This window comes from Siniperca chuatsi, linkage group LG4 (assembly GCF_020085105.1).
Source record: "Siniperca chuatsi isolate FFG_IHB_CAS linkage group LG4, ASM2008510v1, whole genome shotgun sequence".
In the NCBI taxonomy this organism is placed as follows: Eukaryota; Metazoa; Chordata; class Actinopteri; order Centrarchiformes; family Sinipercidae; genus Siniperca; species Siniperca chuatsi.
Window position 1 is genome coordinate 13,127,093 of NC_058045.1, and position 18,545 is coordinate 13,145,637.

The following is an 18,545-nucleotide window of genomic DNA, read 5'->3' on the forward strand; positions in this document are numbered from 1 at the left end:
AAAGCCCCAGTTGTTAAATCAAGCTGTTTCAGCCAATCACAGCTCAGGACTAAAACCAAGTGTGAGTTCTCCTTTAAGTTTAGATTTTTGCATCTTAAGGCTGTTGGGAAATAGATATTTTATATTGTTAAATAAGGAGGAAGCTTTTATTTTTCCACATAAGACTTGTCATTGCAGTCCAGGAACGTTCTTTATCTTTAAACTTTTGTTTTTGTGACATTCTGGAATGATTCTAGCTGCTCTACATGATATAACAGCAACAACAATTTACATCAATAAACTGACTAACTTAGATTGACAAAATTTGACAACTTTTTCTTTTAACAATCCGTAACCTACTCTAGAAACTCCCACAGCAGGAGAGACCAGATTTGACACTTTGATTCCAAAGTTGTCTGACAGTGCTCCCGAAACAAGGACAAACATGATTTGACAGCCAAGGTTTCAGTGTATTTAGAGGCTCTTTAAGCATTTTTCCATGGTGTAATAAAGTAAATCTGTTGAAATGAGAGAGAAGTGAACTTTAGAGAAACTGTTTTACTCAAAAGAAAGGGAACACAGGTCAAATAAGCACATATGACTGAATATTTGATTAATAACCTTCTTGACTTTGAGTGTTTCAGATACAAGAATAAAACAATATTTTCTTCAAGAAGCTTTTACCTTTTAAATCCTCATGTTTTCAATCAGAAGTGAGTTCTGATATCCTTCTTAATGTGAACCCTAACTTCTGAGTGTGTTTTGTAACCGCTTCTTTTTTCATACGCCATGTGATTTCTTCTGCCTGCTTCTTGCTTGGGAGGCAAAATATGCAAATCCCATCAGATTTATAACACTTGGTGCCTTTCACTTGTTCATGTGCTTCTGCTGTGCTGTATTATTATTTTCAAGGGTTCTCAGCAGGACATAAAATGATCATAAGTTATTCTTCCACCTGACAAAAATATTTCATACTCCCTCTGTTTCAAAGATGGACCTAAGTAAAAGTGATAATGACGTGATTTATTATCATCTGAATGGATGACGGCGAGCTGATTGCTTTTGACGGAGCTTCATGCAATGCTGCATATGAAACAAAATATAAATTGACAGGGAATGCTTTAAGTGAAGTAAAAAAATCTTTCATGTGACAGCGTCATGTGCTCATTAAATCATCCGCAAAACAGGTGATACAAACATTTTCATTCAAACGACCACAAAGAAAAACCACTGGACTTCATTCATCTGAAAACTGGAAATGAGAGCTGAATCCTGTCTGAGTGAAAAGCTCTCTGAAGCTGAAGCTTTTATTTTTGTTGCCAATAATATTCTTTAAGTTTTTTTCAGACAACTAAAACTAAAACTTTGTTGCTTCCTTGTTAATTACATTTGTTGATCATTCCATCAATCTCTTATATAATCTAGTATTTGTGTAGCTGTACAGACTATGTTTCCAGTACCTGAACAGTTATGGATTAATAATATTTTCTTTTCCTTGTCAGGATTGTATTTTTTTCGTATAAACTGACCCTGTGCTGGGATCCAGTGGCTTCAACAGAAAGACCTCTGATAGGCCTGGTGTTGAAGAGCTCTGATCTGGGCCATGACAGCTTAGTCCAATCAGCCTGTTCAACATGCTGGTTTGACTGTCACTTTCAATTTTCACATGACCCCTTGGTCCTAGAATGGGGGATAAGTGGCAGAAAGTAGGACTGAAAGTTCATGTTATTGGTCTGACAGCTTCACTCATCTGAAAGTAATGCAAAATGCAGTTCGTATTTATACGCTGACCTTATGCTCAAACAGGGAATCTACTGTATCTACATGTTAGGTGCTTAGACAAAGGCCAAAATGGGTGGATTTCTGCAGCATAATTTGTCAAAATGCATATTATTTTCTTTCTAATTATTTAGCAGATGTAACTGAAAGAACAAGAGAGCAACTCCAAAGGAGTGCACTCCTTTAACAGTTGCTTTGCAACAAAGAGTGTCATTAAATGTTGTTTATACAAAACAACATATGGAGCATTTCTTTTTGTGCTGAAAGCAAAACATCGTTTCACTTCATGGATAAAGTGACCAGTAGGTACATATGCAACATGTGGCTTTCTTTCATATAACATTATGAAATTATAACATGAAAAAACAGTTTCTGTTGCTACACGTGCACAGCTGATCATGTTCTCAATATCCTTCCTGAAATGTTTTATCTGAGCCGTATTTATGCTCATGTAGGTCATAAAAGAAGAGCGCTATCAGCGGTGGTGGATGTGGTCATTATCAGACATGGTGCTAGACAGGAGGGAGGGGTTCATTGTTCACTGTGCGCTGCCTGCCCAGTGACTGAATAAGGTATGTTCATTGTTCATTCTCTCATTCTGTGTGACAACCATGGGCTCCAGTTTTCGCCAGTGCTGTTACTGTGCTTAACTACGGCATTGTATATAATGTGGTGACTATGAAATACTGTCCTTTGTAAAAGAGAGAACTCAAATTACTAGATTACCTCCCACCATGAAAACATCCACAGTATTACAGTCATTTACCAAAAGACTGTGAATTAATCCTGGTGTTTGGTTTAAAAACATCTTCTCTCATCAAACGGAGGGCGTTAAACATGTTAAATATCTCCCAAATAAACATTCAAGTTGGACATGTATAAATTAAAAAAATAAATTATTCCTTTTTTCCTTTGGCAATGTTGTCTCCTTCACTGTCAGCCACTTGTCATAATACAGTGATATCTCCATGCATTTATCATAACTCCAGCAGTAAACATGAAGAGTTGGGTTATGGAGCAGCAGTTAAGGTTGTTGTTTTTTTTCTTCTTCTGTATAATCCACACTTCTTGTCCCCTGCCTGCCCTTCTAATCCCTTGGCATGTGTTGGTGACATCACATGGCTCCAAGTTCTTGTCCCGCTGCAACTGTCATTAACTCTGTGAACAAATGAATAATGACTGGGAGACTCGCTGGCTCCCACCACTGACCTTGGATATTATTAGAGTGACCTTTCTTTGGCTTGACCAAAAAACCTTTTTGATATCATTGCTGGAAATACACTAGGAATGATGGCCTGTCTGCCGGAAAGCCAAGCATTACACATGGTGGGGGGGGGTGTTCATCGTAACCACCAGTGTCGTGTAAATCTATACTTTGCTCCCACTGCTGCTTCATGAATACTTAATTAGAGAACACAGTCTGAAATACCTGACTCACAAGTCGCCTGACCGCTCTTTACCAACAAAGCCAATTCTTTACCAATATTTGGCTTTAACTGGGTGACATGGTCAGATGACATGTTTCACTGTAAAGGAGAGCCATTTGGGAATCTTGTCGCAGTTAGCTGTGTGATATCATCTGTGCAGAGAGAGGAGAGGATCAGTCAGGTGTGGCTGTGGGAGGAAGCATCTCCATATGTCACAGAGATGGTTCTCATAAGAACATGCTGGAAATCACATGCTGATAGTGATCACAACCTGCTGACAGATGAGTGTGATTTACTGTCATCTGCAGTGGTGGAAAGTACATTGACTCAGGTACTGTTTTTGAGTGCAATTTTCAGGTACTTGTAGTTTACTTGAGGATGGAATATCATTATATGCTACTTTATATTTTTATTCCATCACATTTATTTAACAACTATTGCAGAGGGAGATTTTACATACAAAACATGAGTGTATATAATACGCTGCATTGTTATATATTAAACCAACTACAGCATGAAAATGCTGCGTCAATGTCAATGTATCGGAAATAATAATCCAATAATATATTATTTGATATATATAGGCCAAATGTAACACTCTGCAAAAGGCCATTCAGTATAATGAGTACTTTTTATACTTCATGTACATTTTGCTGATACTTCTGTACTTTTACTTATGTCAAATAAACTTTGGGTGCAGGACTTTTACTTGCAATGCAGTGTTTTGACATTGTTGTGTTGCTACTTTTTCCTCACATAATGGACGTAAATATTGGTAAGTTGCTTTCGGAAGTATGTCAGTAGAAATCCATCCTTTTATCTAAGAAAACACGGGTGTAAACAGTAAATAGAAAGGAGGGGGAAAATAAATGAATTAGATTTTGCATAAACACAGCTTACATACACACAGTAATGTACACCAACATAATGGCATAAAAATTACAATGTAACGTGGCTTTGACTGTATAGAGCAGTGGTGGAATGCAACTAAGTATATTTACTCAAGTACTGTGCTTAAGTGCAACCCTGCTACTTTCTACTTCTACTCCACTACATTTCAGAGGGAAATATTGTACTTTTTACTCCACAGCATTTCTTGACAGCTATAGTTACTTCACAGATTAAGAATTTAAATACGAAATGTATATATTGGTCTTGACAACATGATGCACCGTTATAGATTAAACTACCCAACGGTATATATAATAATTAAAATTAGCTCCAACTCGACCAACTACAAAAGTAGAATGCTACTTACACATTAAGTAATCAGTAATAATAATCCAATAATATAATATAGCCTACAATAATATAGCATTCTTTTTTCTGAATTTTGAAATTTTTAGTAGGCTACATTTCGCTAATGTACTTAAACTAAGTTCCTACACATATAGGTACTTTCAGTGCAGGGCTTGTAGTATTTTTATATTGCAGTATTGTTACTTTTACTTAAGTAAAGCATCTGAATACTTCCTCCACCAGTGGAAACTTAGCATGGAAACATCATGTAATAGCCTAACGGCTGAGGAGGAGCCTCCTGCCCTTTAATTCTCCTCAGAAAAAAGTGTACTTGGTGTATATCTAATCACAAAGGTCCGCAGCAGCCAATGGGAAATGAGAAATGTATTTTAACGCATAATGTCAGCATTTGGAAATGTTTTAACGCCGATGTTACCTTCTAATTACGCACTAAGATCAATAAATGAACGATTACATGAGTGGAATGAAACTGTCGGATTGTTAATCTTACCGTCTGTAATGGAGAGACCGCCCCTATATGAACAATGACAAAGACGTATGGAAGCTGTAGCTATTTGTGGCTTGCGCAGAACGAACGAATACCTGAGATGAAAGGTAGACACAGAGACTGGCTGATGTAATCAGTGCTGCCACATCGAGGGCTCTCCATCATTACAATCTGTGGATTGCAATAAAAGTTCCCAGAATTGCACTGAGCAACCCAATCTAAACCAATAGACAATCACAGCCTCTGATCTCAGTCCCAATTGAGACATATCCCAACTGAATGTCTCAGAAATTAGACCTACTTGGTGTGTCCATGATCCCGAGATGGACAGATAGGGCAGGTGCGTTCCCCCTCTCCCTTTCTCCCTTTCTCTCTCTCTCTCTCTCTCTCTCTCTCTCTCTCTCTCTCTCTCTCTCACACACACACACACACAAACACACGCACACAGACACACGCATATGCACCAATCAATAAGCTTCACAAAAGGTTTATTATTTACAACAATTTATGTTGGTACAATTTTACACATCTTTGTATGAGCCTGAGGCGGCAAATTAAGTCGCTATTAAAGGGTTACAATTAGTCGTTTGGTTATGTTGAAGTCACTGAAGCCGCGCGACAGAACTGGACGACCTCTGGCAGCGGAAAACAGCGGAGTGGGAAATGAAGAGAGGAGAAAACCCTCCTCGTTCAGACTGATGTCGGATACAGAGCGGCAAAGCCTCAGCAATACACAGGGTCTGTAAAAGTTCTGCGTCTTATGTGTTACACTACCGACATAGTGAGAAATATCTAAAAAATAAATACACCAATTAATAGATGTTTAAAGGGCATTTATCGCAGTGGATCATGAAATAATGCAAGGCTCAAATAGGCACTGCGACAATAATCCAGATATTTAAGAAGAAATACATGTAGATTAATCAACATCTCTCTGTCTTTCTTCTCAGTAGTTATACATTGTGGTGAATCTAAATCGGGTCACATATTAGAGACGTAATGCGCTTGCACGTAAATAATTTGTCCAGGTGTAACAGCTTCATGTAGCATGAAACGTTTTTTTATTTTTAATTATTATTAATTTATTTATTTTCTAATCACATTTAGAAGTCTACAACCTGAATCTAACAGATCCTAGTCTGACACAACCAATTTATATCCCAAAACATTGAAATTTTACTATAAATATAATCTAATAGTAGTATTAATAATGATAATCCATTTATTGTTATTATTATTATTATTATTATTATTATTATTATTATTATTATTATCATCATTATCATCATCATTATTATTATTATTATTATTATTTGCTCCATTTTCAGTATTGCAGTGCCACAAGCCCGTTTAAGAGTGCACGTGTATCTGGATGCAACAGCGGAGAGAGCTGAAATAATTCCCCTGTGCACAGAGACGTTTCCTCAGGCAGAGTCCCTCAGAGCCAGATTCTGCCTGGAAATGAGTCGTGAAACACGGCGTACTTGGAAACAGAAAACAGCAGGTTTAATGTCTGCCCAGCACCTGTCATGACTTGGATGTTGATGACAAGCACGACATAAAGGAAGAAGAAGACGGCGAAGAAGAAGTGCACAATGCAAAAGGATGAGGAGGATGTAAAGGAGTGGGAAGTAAATGTGTATGGATTTGACCTTTCACAGAAAGTTTAAATGTGCAGGGCAAAGACCACATGTGACCAAGGTGATAGAAATCATCAACAGAGAGGTAATTACGGTATAGTTTATGGCTGGCTGCCTTTGCCAAAAACAGTAATTGGAGCACATCTCTTCTTTTAACCAGAGAAAGCGTTCAGCTTGGAGGATGGAGGCAGTTGTGAAAGCAATGATGGATACTATTGTCCAAAATTTGACCCTCTATTAACATCTCTTGGCAGCATCTGGATCCTGTCACCATGGAAGAGGACAAAAGTCATTTTCTCAACATACCAAATCCCCTCTTTTTAAATGCCTCCCCCACCAATAAATGGGTGGAGGCCAGCCCAGAAGCCCAATCTCTTCCTTTATCACTCTCCACACTACCACCTCTCCATCACCCCCTTTGTTTTGCAGGTGTCTACAATTACCTGCTAATTTGCCTCTAATCTTGGCACAATTCTTAATAAACATGTTTATCCCACCCTAAAACCAAAGTCGCTGAAAATCAGAGCGAGAGCAAACACATATCGGTGGCATTAAACAATGTGCTGATTTATTAATTTCAGTGTGTTCAAGTATTGCAACCCAAGAGGGAAGTGAGGAGTGTCTCTTGGTGATAGATGTAGGTTGTCGGGTGGCATTTCATTATGAATTTTCTTGGTGAAAAATGAGTGCCAAGGACCAGTCAATTCAACACAGACACCAAGAGAGAAAGAGTGTTGCTAAGAGACAGGGATGCTGCACAACTTCCATCAGGAGCTTGACTCTGACCTTATGCAAATTAGCTTCTGCCAAATCTTTTGTGTGAAAGCAACCGCGATGTCACTAATACCTGGCCCAAAAAATGCTTTAATATCTAGAATTCTCTCAGAATGCAAAATGCACTTTGGAAAGTGTAACAGTGCAACAAATCCAGACCCCGGCACACTTGTTAGGGTTTTAATTGAAATAAAGGAATGCCTGAATGTCTAAATGAAGTGTACAAATGAAGGCAGGGGGTTGCTGCTATAAACCTTTAATTGAATTTGTCTGTCTACTATGAAAGTGTTTCTTTTCCCCCTGGAAACAAAGCTCTTAAAACTTTAGTTATAGTTAGGAGCTGTCATGTTTTTACAAATTGCCCTGTGTATGAAAATTCAACCACACCTACAGTATATTATATTTTATTAGGAGAAAGTGATGCATCTTAAACTGTCTTTAATACACTGTCAATTGCATTTATGCTACTTGATCAACCGATTTGCAGGCGATGTCTTGCAGCAACATGGATTATTCACATGTGAAAAACCAACACGGTGCAGTTTTCTTGACCTGTATGTCATTTAACACAAGAATGATAATGATGGTTGGGGGTGGAGGGGGCAGGAGGCCGGTTAGATGGCTGGAGAGGGCAGAGAGGTTGCGACCTGGGAAAAGGGCTGTATCAGGTTGTAGCAGGTTATCTGAAGCTGATAATGGCCTTTTAAGACATGTCAGGTTTGATCCTTTCACCACTGAGGGAGGAGAGTTAATCAATAGTCTGAGTACCAGACGTATCAGTGATATGAGGTTACTGTATGAGCAACTAGTAAGCAGCCAAACTACAACATGGGCACACTGGTTAATTGGTTGGACATTTGACAGGGTCAGCACGTGAAAGAAAAAAGATCCACTTATCAATAGGACAATGTTATGAACACTATGTTGCAGAGCGTTAAAAATCAAATCAACTATACAGTATATTGATTGTACATTATGTTATTGACTCTTTATGCAAAAAATCTGGACATTTAGAAATTATGATCACAACATGCCCATCACAGATTAACAATTAACACAACTTCAAGGCACAGGCATAAAATAACCATTTTAATCAAAGCTAAGTGAAATATAGATTCCTTTCCTCCCATGGTTCTTCACATTATGCAGAGAGAAAAAGAGAAAGAGGAAAAAAGAGAGGAAACAGAGAGAGAGAGAGAGAGCGCAATACACTACCGTGTTCAAAGCCAACCTTGTCAATAGTACTCACAGTGGGCTAGGGGAGTGTAATAGCACTTCCCTGATTCTACATTGATATCATATAATCCAGTGTGCCCTGTTTCAGTATCATATTTATCTAACCTGCTGGGGGACAGGGTAAGGGGGACAGTGTCCCTGCTGCTAGGAGCAGACACATTACACACTGCCTCGTGTATTCTTATTGATTACTCCCACCCCACAGCCCAGGGACCATAATTTAACTCAGCAGGCACTACAGTTAATACTGGAATTCAAACATTCCATCTACACTTCAAGAGACAAAAACAATTGACACTTTAAAAATGTGCAGGGCCTCTCTAAATGGGATCTGAAGGGAATGGATCTCCATTTTCTGGTCTGTGCTTTTTTCTTTCTTTCTCCTGTCTCCTACTTCAGTCTCCTGTCTGAGCAACTACCGTATTGTTTCAGAGAAGAACTGTGGATAAAGAGCTTTAAAAGAATTACATACACACATACACACACACACACGTATATTATATATATATATATATATATGTACACACACACACACACACACACACACACACACATATGTACATATATACAGAACAGAAAAAAACATTCTGTTAAATTCTCAAATATGCAGATATCGTTTGCAATTTTGGAACATTGATAATGAAGACTTGCTCAGGAGTAGGATAACATAAAGACAACTTGATTGGAGCTGTGCATACAAGTGTCGCCCTGCTCAAGAGCACATAGGTAACAGTAGTGGCAGGAAATAGAAAGATGTGTAGTTCTTCTGCATTAAGACAGTTTGAAACTTAAAGAGTGATCACTAGATTGAAACTAGAGTAATCACTGGACTCTTGTGAGATTATACAAATTGAGAAATTGAATAAATGAAATAGCATTTTTTCTTTAAAAAAATTAGTTCAAGTGATTAGAAATTCCACAAAGCCCCTGCAAGATCCTTTCTGTGAAAATGTTGCTATAAGCTGGTTTGTTCTGGGAAATTATTACAAAACATGTTGTCAGAGGGGCTTCGGATCAACTCATTATTATAACTTCAACAACCCTGGTTAACTGTGTGACCACGATGGCTGGGTCGGTTAAAGTGGCATCCACTGACATTCATAAAGCCATGTTAAGAGAGCTAACAGCAGGGAACATTCAAACTAAAATTAAGACGCTCAATATCAGTGGAATAGACGCTAGAAGGGGATGATATGGTCAAAATTAATATTGCGATAATTATCACAGCATTATCTTGATTTTGGTGTATTACATTTTTTTTAACTTAAATATTCAAAATCACATTTTAACATTAAACTCATGTTCTTCCCATTAAGGCAAATGTATTAAATTCTATAATTTTGAAAAATATACTGTTTGTTCCCAATTTACTTTTAATTTATTTAGACACGAGAACTGTGAACCATAATGGCTCTGAGAATTTCATTATCTATACGATTACACTGCAAGACTATATTACTGAATTATTATCTGGCCCTAACTGAAACCAACTAACATTAATAAATAAAAAGAAAAAAATGGTCATCATGTCAACAGGTAATTTCCTTACCTACAATTCAGTTAATGAATCCAAAGATTCCAGAGAAATGCTATCAAAATGTGTATAATGTATAATGTTGATGCAGAAAGAGATCAAACCTGGATTTTTTTAAATGGATGAATCTGAAGTCCACACTGCCATGCTTTTTTTAAAGTTAAAATGAGCATCAGTGGGGATTAATATGCATTAATTTAATTGACTCTGTTTCCTTTAATGAGAGGGAAAGGATTTGATGTTAATGCTGTTGATCTCACGGAGGCTTCAATCTACCTAATTAACCAGTATTTCTGCAACTCACTAAAATAATCAATAAAAAAAGATATTTCATCACTGCTATGGATTGCTCAGATATTCAGATAATTAAAACACATCACATGCTAGTTCACCTTAGCAATGACAGAAATAGGCTTTTTCAGTTTGGAAACATGTTTCTTTTTATTTTGGGAATAATTAAAAATGCCTGTTTTATCTCAGCTTTTAGTCATAGTGTGGCAGCACTCACTGTTGCATCTGTGTGTTGTGCAGAGATAGAGCGTCTGTGGAGGGCCAGGGAGCAGGCTCCAGAGATCCATCCATCTCAATCTGAGGCTACAGCTGACACCTTACAAAGAGGTACAATTAATAAGGGCATTATCCAGCAGTAGGCAACAATAGAGTCCTAACGCAGAGACACCAACCTCGGGAGGCCCAGAGAGGAGAGAATGGGAGCGTGTGTGTTTATGGGTGGGGGAAGGGCGAGCCAAAGTGCTTCAAAATGGGATGCATTACAACCAATGTCTTCAGAACATGAATTGCAATCTATTATAACTGAGCCTTATGATACATGGTACCAGCTGCTTTGTGTGCTAATGGGTCACTTCCAGCTGCCCATCCTGCACTCTTTAGGCAACATTTTTGAAAACTCTGCATCTAAACTCTTGAATATTCAAACTACAATGTAAATGATTAAAATAATTCATATATTTGGAGTACATAAAGCGCCTCAAGCTAGGTTCTACCAAATTTAAGGTTTGAAGAGTTGAATAAAAGAAAGCTTAAAAAAGTGTAAAAAAAAAAAAAAAAAAAAACAGACCCTCATTGCTGTTTGTTTGATGACCGTCGTTCACTTCATAGAGGCATCATAAGGAGGAAATCTGAGATATTAAATACAGCATAACTGATAATGGAGCTCTCATGAAAGTGTCCTATTAGTGCAGGTTGAGTGCAGCACTATGGTTCACAGGGGAGAGGGCGGAGACACCGCTGCACTGACATTTACAGCAATCCAGGAGCTGTTTGTGGTCACTGGACTGGAGACAAACGCTGAACCCAAAGGTCAGAGGCCGGGGCTAAATTTCATCCACAGTGGAGGTCCCTCTGTTGGAAAAGACAAACAGAGAAAGCAGCTGATGTGTGAAGTGTTCTGCTGTCGGGGAAATCAATCAGTCGTCATGTATAAACACAACCCAGACCAAAGGAATACAGAGCAGAATAAATGTTGGTATAAAATTGTAAAAAGAACAATAAACACATACAAATCAATAAAAAATGAACAATAGTCTGGGAACGTATTCTTAATTAATGAACCTTAATCACTTCTAAGCCTGTTCCAGTTTTTATATGGAGTCAAGAGTCCTTCACAGTGATGGTTTTATATTTTCCTGCTCGATCCATGGGGAAAGGATGAGCTTGGTTATGGATTAACGCTGTGATCAATAACAAGATAGGAGTCCAGCTCTCTAAGCTGAGGAAAATTAATTCGAAATGCAGTCAAACTCTTATCGACCCAGAGCCAGGGGTTGCTTTCATTGCAGGTAGTTGATAATCCACCAATATTGTGATGAGCGGCTAATCTCTCATTTTAAATATGAACTCCACTGCTCATAATAAAAGTTAAGACTGGCCGTCCATTAGTTGTCCAAACATCACACGGTTTCTGGTGGTTCTTAGTCAGCAGCAAGATTTTGTGACCTATTCCTCTGCTTTGAGTGGCCATCTTCCCTTCAGAGTGTGAGTCTATTAAACAACTTAAATATCTTTCAGTGGTCGATCTGAACATTTTCAAACCTTTGCTGAACTTTCTGCGCCCAGTTAAGAAAAATGTATTTTAAACATATATTTGCTCTGTTTTACATACTTTAACACAGAAAGATCTTCCATTATAAGGTTCAAAATGATTACTTGACATGCCTTAAATGAAAACATGTCATATAGAAACAACAATGCAAAAGAAAATGTGATGACGTTAACCTTTGCACAATTAAACACACAAAGCAGTTTATGCAGCTAAAATAAGACCAATGCCAAGAATTACGTTACATTAGACACATTAAAGGTTTGCTGAACATTCAGTATTATCAGTCTGAAATAGTTTCCACCACTAAATGCAAGATTACATCTACTTAACTCAGAAATCAAATCAGAAACAAATGTAATCAGCTGTTACATCATCTTGTTGTAACAATTTAATTTGCCTCAAACAGCCTTTGCTTTTATTCTAAGTTTATTGGAGTATATTGGAGGGAAAAAAGCAGAGTTTTAATTTCCCTCCTATTTACATAGTTTTTTTTTTACATAGAATAATAAGATCAACAGCAGATGATGGTTTTGATAATGCAAGCCTAAAGATGTTTTATGTATATTATGTATTTAACTCCACTGGGTCAATCCTTTTCAATCAACCAATCAAAAGTTTTCCCTCCATGACACAAGGCAGCACTCCAGCTAAACATTATGCACAAACCTTAATCACTCAAAAGCAGAGGAAAAGTGATGTAACGCAAGTTTAAAATCAGAAGCCAGACAAAGCAGGTTAATTGATGATCAACACAGTCTGACTTTAATGAGGCCCTGTTGCCCATGGCCAGGCCCAGTTCAGTATATACAGGACTTTCTCCTGACTGCTCTGCTTTCTTTGATCTTGTTTGCTTTTTCCACTGCTGGGACTGTCATTGTTGGTTTTAATTACTTCACCACCAAATGGTACAGATGAAAGATAGGTGTCTGTAATTAATAAAATTTCCATAAATTTGAATCACTAACCAGTCTCATTAGCTCATGCCTTTTGTCTTGACTGAAGTTCCCATGTCATCTTTTTCCAACTCTAACTATACAGAATAATATTACTTAGAGCAGGGAATCACTTGATATGCACCATATTTTCTGCTAATCACATTTCACTGTAGGTAATTAAATGCAGCACATACTGTAGTCCTACTCCAATGATTGAGGTCAACCTGAAGAAAATGCCAATTGTTGTATTAAACCATTATAAATCTCTAACGTCTATTCAATTCCAGAGAAACGCGGGCATGTCGATTTTATTCAAGCTCAAATATGTAATCAAATTGCTGAAGAACTCATCTTTGATCATGTGTAATCAGGATCAGGGCTGTGTGGTACATCTCTGGGCCACAAACTAAATGAGTTGCAATGCTGCTGGCACTTACTGGGTTGGATGGTAGTCAGCTTGGCAGTAAGAGAGCTGTGGTGTATTCACATGACAGAAAAAGGACAGTTACACAGAGGGGTATTTCGAGGAGAAAACACCTGTTGTTTTGATGACTTCAAATATGTTTGCATTGGAAAGCATGGACTCAAATTCTGATCAGAGATATGCTTTGAATGTGATCCTGATTGCTGAAATAGTTTTTTTAACATCAAGGCAAATATAACAAACTCTCTGAAAAATGTTTCAAATTTATATGAGTTTAACAAGTTTCCAGCAAAACTCTTGAAGGTAAAATCGTGAATACATGCACATTCGTTTTCAGGCTCACAGCAATAAAAATGCAATTTTCATTCAGTCAATCATATTAATAATTTATCACATTACAGCATAAAAAATCACTGTTTTAATAAAGACATCTTCCATCAACATTATAACTTTTTTCTGTTTACCTACAGAGTAAAAATGTAGCTACTCCCAATTATAGCAGACCAGGTCAGACACAGGGAAGCAAGTCTTTGTTGCTTTGTGACGGAGCTCTATAATCTTGTGGAGAACAGCCTATCATTTACCAGGCAGTGTGGTAATAGACTGACATGGATGCTATGGGGAGCAATTGATTCCACACATCAATCAGTAGGGAAACTCATCTTAACGATTGCAGAGAAGTGGCTTGTTTGTCCTCAACATCACGATAAATGCTAACATGGAAGCAGCGCACAATACCTGCAGCTGAATGAAGGGGTAGTTACCCATCATAAGAAATTCATTAGTCTACTCCTACTTTGCCTGTGTCTTTCTTCTGATATTTTTCAAACCTGCAAATTTATACTGATCTTCTCCAGCTCAGATGAAATGGCAAAAAGCTATTGCCTCTCAACAACAGGACTGAACTCTGTTTGCAATTCAGACCAATAATCTTGCATATCAACTATATTTTTCAAACACTACAGCGTTGGATTTAGTTATCCTGGTCAATGAATGATGTCACAGAGATTTTCATTAATGGGAAAGTATCAAAGAGAAGCATGCATTCTTTTCCAAATTAATTTCTTGATGAATTTCTATTATTGACTCTTTTCTTTATGGACCTCTGAGGATTTTCTTTTTTCTACTAAAAAATACGGAGCTGCATCACTCTCTTCCATTAAAATTCCTCTGCTATGTCTTTATCGGTGGACATCTGTGCCAGTTAGTATAAAAGACGCAAATGCAGAGAATATACTATCTTCCACCTGATTAAGAAGGGCAGGGGAAAGACTTTGGCAGGCCAATAGGAGAGGTCAAGGATAGACCAGCCAGTTTCACTCCCCCACCACATCATTTTTGTATGACAGCACCACCCTAAGGTTGAAGTTCACCAAGACTTTTCATGAACAGAGCGCTTAACGTCAAACACAAGATTAAAGCGGGGGTGTCGCATCTTGGCAGGACCAAATGAAAATATCAACTGCTAAGCCCCCCTCTGAAAAGCCATGGGGACAGGTATCTAATAATAGAGAGTAAGCCTAGTTAGCAAAGGCAGCCTGCTGCTTTCCACGTTCTCAGTGGTGGTCAAAAGGCCAGGCTGGCTTTGGAATTGCTTTATTGGTGAAATATATTACAGTAGAGGCCTGCAGAACCACCTTATTAAGAAGGCAGAGAAGAGATGCCCCCTTGACATATAGCTGGAACTGAGGACATTTCCATATTACTGAATAAAACACAATCTTAGATTCTATTTTATTTGCTGCGCATGAAAAGTCAAGCCAATAAAAATTCTACATGTTCAAACATTTACTCTGTAGTTCATAATTTAGAAATAATACAAGAAAATTGTCCAAAGATTTCATTATAATGAAAGCAGTTTGAAACATCCAAATACGAGTTAAAGTGAAAAGAAATACTGAATAAAAATTTTATTTAGTTTATTTAGTATTATTGAATATTACTGTGTCATTTTTAACTGCAATGAAAGTGAACCTCACTTTCTAAAATACATTTATGAACTGTTTCAAAGCTGCGAGCCAGAGCTCATAGTATATTTAGCTTTTGAGGTAACACATTTTAGAAAGGAGCCATTTTGTTGTACACAAATGACTTGTTTTCTTTCCTCGCAGTGTAGCAACAGAAGCTGGTGCTTCAGCTCTTTAAGTGGCTTGGAAACATAAAAGAGGCTTATCTGCCCCTCTCATTTCTTCAGCCATATAATCAGATGACCTGAGGAGAGCTAAAAAGAAACAAAGACAGTCAACACTAACTTTCTATCTATCTATCTATCTATCTATCTATCTATCTATCTATCTATCTATCTATCTATCTATCTATCTATCTATCTATCTATCTATCTATCTATCTATCTATCTATCTATCTATCTATCTATCTATCTATCTATCTATCTAGTTTTAAATTTAAACCTGGATCATTTCATCATGTCAGAGAGATTAACTCTGAATTTTGTATTTGACTTCGAAGAGACAAATTGTTGTAAAGAAATACAACTGGAAGTAACAGAATTCCCTCCTCACATTTAAAATAATAAGAGGCAAAGTTCATGACCTGAGTTCACCCAACTTGGAGTGCAGACTTAAATTAATACACAGGAGTCTGACCACATAGTAACTTTGTGAGTATAATGGCTGTACTATGGAACTTATTTCTGCTGGATTCTTTTTCACAGTTTCACACTGCATTTTTCCAATTAAAAAAGAAAGTTTTTGGTGCTTTATGAATTTATTTAAATTAAGAAAAACATAGTAAACAAACAAAACTAGAAGAATTTTGAATCAAAGAGAATGACATTATTTTTTAGGGAAATTCTGAAGAATATCAAAACGTCCCTCACGCCACTCCTTTTAGTTTGACATTGTAGGTAAATAAATGGCTTAAAGATATTTTTTCCACATGATCCTTGGCAATGCCTGTTTTCTTTCCTGTAACATAGCACTATTTATAATCAGAAACTCTAGTAAGACATGAAGCTGATCTCGAAGGCTTTTCTATAATCCCTCCCCTGGAAGTGGTCTTTATTGGAAGGCTAGTTTGTGATGGGCTCACCCAGTAGCACAATGTTGCAGTGGGATACAGCATTCAGCTTAAGCCAACTTATCAACTACATTCAAAGCACATCCATTGAGCTATGTGGGGAGACTTTTTGCAGATCTATTAAAAATACTCTTATCTGTATTTAGCATATGCTGTGTATGTCAGTGCTGGCAGCTTTAGACGGATTTACACTCAAAACACCTCAAGCTATTCTTGAGCTGAAACTACTGATAACATTCTGAAACTTCTGCAGACAAGCAGGTTTTACAAATAGATAAATTCATTCAACATACTGTTATATCATTTTCTTTACTTATTGTCATTTCTTGTTGCACAGTGACTATTTTTAAATACCATTTGTGCCCTTTTTCTGCAGTGTGTTTTTTTTTCTTTTACAAATTATTTTGCTTTCCACCTGCATATGAATAAAAGCTGATTTAAATATTTAGCTGAAGGAGTTTGTTTATTGCTCGACAGCAGAGAATAAAAAAGAAAAATTTGCCCTCATCACACATACATTAAATAGCATCTCAAAATGTTGCCACAACATGGAAGATCATTTTTGTAAGTTCACATTTTTACTGTTGAAGAGGGCAAATGATTTCGTGACTTTTTTTTTAAATGTCCTTTTTAGTTTTGTAAAACAAGTTTGAAAAAAAAGTAGTTTTCTGGATATAAAACAAACAGTCAAACAAGACCGTCAGTATAAAAGAATTGTTGTTGCTAGTTAACAAGAACATTTAGAATCCAGCAGCAAATAATGTCGAAATAATCCACGCATGAGGCTTTCAGTGCACTTCAGTGGGAAGTCCTTCAGAGGAAACGGTGGGGCTGCAGAAATCCTCACAGTCTCTCTTTCTTTCAGTTTTCTTTCTTTGCAACAGACAAGCCCTATTTGTACTGCGGAGTAATTACTATTAGACTGACGCAAGCTCATATTTACTTTAACTAAAATGTAATTAAAGCAAAATTTGCTAAAATCTTAAAAATACGCAAATTGATTTTGGGCTTTCTGGTGTTGTATGAAGCATTTTAGATAAGATTTTAAATCAAAAGAGAATTTATTTATTCACAATATTAGCATGACTTAACTTACTGTTCTCCTACTATTCCAGGATTATTTCTTGTTGTTTTGAAATTTGTTATGCTTGAAATATTTATCTATCTATATTTTTTTTTTCAATTGCAAGCAAACCTTTATTTAACTCTGCTCTGTGGGCTGTAGAGGTTTGGCCTTTTAAGCGATTGAGATAGAGCACCGTTATTCATGCTGCATTCAATGCTTAGAATTGAGACTCCAAAAACAGCAGTATCCTCTCATACCTGTTGAGAACACTTTCATCCTTAATGGGCTCATTAGCCACATTGTTAATTGAGTGCTATTCAGGCCAACATCAAAGCTAATAATAATTGTTTACTTACTTCCTTACTTCGCCAAAATAGACCCAACTGTGGCATAATGCTGCTCTCTTAGGGTATATGTTTAGAAAGGGGCCTGTGTTTCTGAATGAACTGAAATACAAACCAAAAAACACTCTCATCACTAAAAGTCTCACTTTACACACACAGCTACAATTTAATTGAAGGAAAAACATCTCTCTCCCAATAAAAGTCAGTGAAAAAATAAACCAATACATTTAAAAATCACAGCTTTTTGTGTTTGAAACTTGTACACTTTTAAAATTAATGTCCTGAAATTAAAATAGAAATTTTTGTTATCTCATGATATAAAATAAATCCAGAATGGATTATGTTAATTTTAAATAAACACATGTTAAATATAACAATACATTATACTACTACTACTACTGATAATAATAACAGCAATAACAATAATAATAGCAATCATAATCATAATAATACACATCTAAAAACATTAATATTTATATGTAAAGACATATATTCTTGTCCTGTAAGTTTTCTCTTCCCACACGCTGCTGCCACATTAGTGGATAATGGGATCCGAAAATG

The 18,545-nt window shown here is 36.9% G+C and overlaps 1 long non-coding RNA gene across 1 annotated transcript in view; it reads right to left on the reverse strand.

Annotated features, from left to right (window-relative positions):
• Positions 1-9,270: 9,270 nt before the first annotated feature.
• LOC122874640 overlaps positions 9,271-18,545 on the reverse strand; it is a 101,638-nt gene continuing 92,363 nt past the window's right edge. Inside the window, exon 6 of the long non-coding RNA XR_006377650.1 lies at positions 9,271-11,478. This is a non-coding gene — a long non-coding RNA (uncharacterized LOC122874640). The remainder of the gene's footprint in view (positions 11,479-18,545) is intronic.